The 5000-nt window shown below is 35.6% G+C and overlaps 1 long non-coding RNA gene across 2 annotated transcripts in view; it reads left to right on the forward strand.

The window, feature by feature from the left end:
• The first annotated feature begins 4025 nt into the window (after nt 1–4025).
• LOC149135358 (uncharacterized) overlaps nt 4026–5000 on the forward strand; it is an 81317-nt gene continuing 80342 nt past the window's right edge. For both annotated transcript variants that reach the window (XR_016242387.1, XR_016242388.1), the window contains exon 1: nt 4026–4212. This is a non-coding gene — a long non-coding RNA (uncharacterized LOC149135358). The remainder of the gene's footprint in view (nt 4213–5000) is intronic.

The following is a 5000-nucleotide window of genomic DNA, read 5'->3' on the forward strand; positions in this document are numbered from 1 at the left end:
AAGGGTTGCAAGCGTAAGTGCAGAGGTACCAAGGATCAACTCCTGGTAGACAAAACTGTACTCAGAGACTGCAAGAGGAGGAAAAGTAACTTAGCCACGTCATGGATCGACTATCGTAAGGCGTACGATATGATCCCACATTCTTGGATTATGGAGTGTATGAACCTATTTGGTATTGCATCGAATGTTGAATGATTGCTTGGAAAAAGTATGATGAATTGGAAGACGGATCTGACAGCATACGGAAGAAGTTTAGGGACAGTAGAAATTAGGAGGGGCATCTTCCAAGGGGAATGACTGTCCCCACTCATCTTTGTACTGTGCTTGATACCACTAACACAGATCTGTTACATTATCATTATTATTATTATTATTATTATTATTATTATTATTATTATTATTATTATTATTATTATTATTATTATTATTATCACTGCCTTTGCACATCTTCTAACGCTGGAGATGTACTACAGTGTCAGCTGTTCACTACCAGTGAACTAAGGTAACGCTCCTTATTTTTCGATCACCTTCCGGAGTATTTGGGTGGTTCCAAGCAGTGCTGTTTTCTGCAAGTGCTCCACTCTTATTGCGGCCCCTATTTGTTCCATGTACTTCTCAAGATTTTTACTCACTGTTCCCAGGGCTCCAACAATTATTGGTACTACTGCTACCTTTTCCATCGACCACAACTGCTTAACCTCCCAAGCTAACCTGTCATATCTATCGAATTTTCATTTTAACCTGTCATATCTATCGACTTCATTATTATTACTATTATTATTATTTTTATTATTATTATTATTGTTGTTATTATTATTATTATTATTATTATTATTATTATTATTATTGTTATTATTATTATTATTATTATTATTATTATTATTATTATTATTATTATTATTATTATTATTGTTGTTGTTGCTGTTGTTGTTGTCATTATTATTATTTCAAATTTGTTTCCACAAGGGCAGCTTGGTGGCGGTGGATATGAGTCGATTACATCGACCCTTATTTACAATGGTTTTGTCTGCATTTACAGGCACTGAGAGGAAATTTGGAAAGTGTCCCCCATATGTACCTAAATACTTGTCACATCCTCTGTTAAGGACGAAATAAGATTTCTTTCAACCAGCTCACATTCCTCATTTTTTCGTTTTTAATTTCTCAATTTTTTACTTTTTTGTCCTTGTTCATATTTCCCTGTCGTGTTCATAAGTGCTTTAACTTATACTAACTCGTCTTATCTTAGTGTTTCCTATTTTATCTTGATATTATGTTTCACTCTCCCCTTTTACCCTCTCAATCTCTCCTACTAACGGCCTTACCTTGTTGTTTCTCTCTGTACTACGCCTTAGTGTCATTTTATTACTATCGCAGCTATTAGTGTCGGTGACACACCACTACTACCCCCGTTACCACCACCACCACCACCACCACCACCATCACCACCACCACCACCACTACAACCTCGACAACAACAACAACAACAACAACAAGCGCAACAGTAACTACAACTACTCTTACCACTGCTAAACTACTACAACCACCGCTACCCTCGAAACTACTATAACTACTACTACATTTACTACTGCTGTCACCCATTTTGAGAAGACCACGCTTTGACTTTTCAATCTTCTAGCTTACATGATCTTCAATACAAAGTGAGAGAGAAACACTAGACAAGCGATAATCTACTGGACCAAAACGACTGACCTACATAGGTGTTTAATGCTTGTTTCCACGAAACATGTCAACTAACTCACAGATTAGCTGCAGTGTGTCATCACCAATGAGTAAATCACGTACAAAATTTTGTCACGTAACAAATAATCCTTACTACTAGAGGCACAAGGCCTGAAATCTGGGGAGAGGGGCGATAGTGGATTACATCTACTCTAGTACTTCACTGGTCCTTAATTTATCGACTCCGAAAGGATGAAAGGCAAAGTCGACCTCGGCGAAATTTGAACTGAGAACGTAGCGACAAGCGAAATACCGCCAAGCCTTTCACCCAGCGTGCTAACGATTCTACCTGCTAGGTGCCTTAGATAATAATAATAATAATAATAATAATAATAATAATAATAATAATAATAATAATAATAATAATAATAATAATAATAATAATAATAATAATAATAGAGAACTAGACGAAAGCCAACCATATAAGTATTTAGGAGTCAATGAACTAGATAGGATACAACATACACAAATGAAAGAAAAAATAAAGAAAGAGTACTATAGACGAGTTAGATCAATACTAAAAACAGAGCTCAATGCTAAAAACAAGATAATGGGTATCAACACTTTAGCTGTCCCAGTTATAAGCTACAGCTACAACATCCTTAACTGGACACTAAACGAACTATGTAAAATAGACAGGAAAACAAGAAAAATAATGACAGGATATAGGATGCACCACCCAAAATCTGACATAGAAAGGCTATATATACAACGCACAGAAGGTGGCAGGGGTCTTATACAGCTAGAAAACTATTATAAAATAACCACCATAGGACTGCAAAAATACCTACTCCAGAAGCAAGGGAAACTAATACAAATAGCCACAAAACACGAGCAAAACAAAAAACTGTTTTCAGTATTTAAGGAAGCTGACAAATACAAACAAGAAATCAATCTACCTAACAAATACGAAGAAGAAGAAGAAGAAACAACAAAAGCTATAAAACAAATGAAATCCAAACTAAAACTAGAACAGCAACGGACCATGATAAAACGATGGCAAGAAAAGCCCCTACATGGTAAATACTGGGCTAAACTAAATGCGAAAGAAATAGACAGAGAAAAATCCCAGCAATGGCTGAGAAGCTCAGGACTCAAAGCAGAGACTGAAGGATTTTTAATTGCTGCACAAGACCAAAGCCTCCCCACCAGAAATTACCAAAAACACATAATGAAAAGAAATATAACAAGTAACTGTAGAATATGTGGAGATCGACAAGAAACAATAAATCATATTATCTCTGGCTGCCCAGTCCTGGCTAAGAAGGAATATATTCACAGACACGACAGAGCTGGGACCTATATACACTGGAAGCTATGCCAACATTATGGAATAGCAACAGAAAAAAAATGGTATAAACACACGCCAGAAAAGGTCACAGAAAACGAGAAAGCAACCATACTCTGGGATATGCCAATACACACAGATAGAGAAATTAAGGCAAATAGACCAGATATAGTTGTCAAAGATCATGAAGGAAAAAAATGCCTTCTAATTGATGTTTCAATACCAGCAGATGACAACGTTTCTCTAAAAGAAATGGAAAAACTTTCAAAATACAAAGACCTGGAAATAGAGATAACTCGAATGTGGAATCTAAAAACAGAAACAATTCCTATCATAGTAGGTGCCTTAGGTATAATAAAAAAATATTCAGACAAATACATAACAAAAACACCAGGACTTACAAATATATATAACATACAGAAAATTGCACTACTGGGTACTGCACACATTCTACGCAAAACACTTTCAATACAGTAAACATAAGAGCACCACAGCAAACCACAGCACATACCCAAGGCGCACAGAGCTGCGCTCGGTAGTGAAGTGAAAGCACGTTATAAAAATAAAACTACTGAATAATAATAATAATAAAATGGCTGAAGTTCAAAAGATAGCGCTCATGGGAACTGCCCATATCCTACGTAAAATACTGTCTATGTGATCTCAAATATTAAAGCAAACACATAATTTTCTTATGGTTTCTTAAACATTCACTTGAACAAAACTGTACAAATCCAAATATATGGTACCCTAGGCATAACACCTACATGAACTTCTAACTTGTTGTCTCTTGAGGTCTCTGGGTGAGACTTGGATCCAACTTGTACAAATGCAAAACAAAAGTCAAACATAAAATAATAATAATAATAATAATAGTCTATCGGCTGTTAAATGATGGTAACAAAACACGCACAAGGATACTCATATACACTTACACCACACCTATGCATATACGTATGTTAGTATACATGTATCTATCTATCGATCTATCTCTCTGTCTATATGTGTGTGTTGTGTGTATGTTACTACTAGAGTGATCATAATTTGAATGTTTCATTTTGCCTTTTAAATCCGGAAAGCCTTATTTTGTATTTTTCTAAATTTCGACAGTTTCCCAAGTAAATAAGCACCAATTAGTCATGGAATATAACATGAAAGAGACCAACTTCGTCCAGACTCAGGTGAGATATATTCTGTATTAGAAACGTATTTACGCATAAAAGTACACAACAGGTGATATTTAACTTCGGGGGCGTGGCAGTGATTTTAAGTTTTTCAAATGTGGCAATTGCAAATATTTTTCACGCATAATCTCTCTCTCCCTCTACATATACATATATATATATCTGTATAGCTGTTACTTATTCGTCCGGCCTGCTAGCGATTCTGCCAGCTCGCCGTCGCGTATGATAAATATATATTAAATATGATAAATATGTAATAAATAATATTATAATTAATAGACACAAAGGCACACACATAGATATATACATATATATGGCGGGCTTCTTTCAGTTTCCGTGTACCAAATCCACTCACAAGGCTCTGGTTGGCCCGCGGCTACTGTGGAAGACACTTGCTGAAGGTGCCACGCAGTGGGACTAAACCCAGAAGCATGTGGTTAGGATGCAAGCCTCTTACCACACAGTCACGATAACCGATGAAGGGTCGTTCTTTATGTTACATCTCCTGTTTTCCTTTTGTTTCTCTCGTTGTTTGCGTATTGAACTCATTGTATTTCATGTTGCTCACTGTCGGTGACGTCCTGTACCCATATATTGCATATGCATATGTATATATATATATATATATATATATATATATATATATATATATATATATATATATATAAAAATAACGTCGACCACTAACGTGGACAATTAATGCGCTAGAAATAGATCACTAGCGCATTAATTGTCCACGTTAGTGGTCGACGTTATTTTTTAAAAATGTACCTTAATCCCCTGAG

This window comes from Octopus bimaculoides, chromosome 6, assembly GCF_046866305.1.
Source record: "Octopus bimaculoides isolate indiv1 chromosome 6, ASM4686630v1, whole genome shotgun sequence".
Taxonomy (NCBI): domain Eukaryota; kingdom Metazoa; phylum Mollusca; class Cephalopoda; order Octopoda; family Octopodidae; genus Octopus; species Octopus bimaculoides.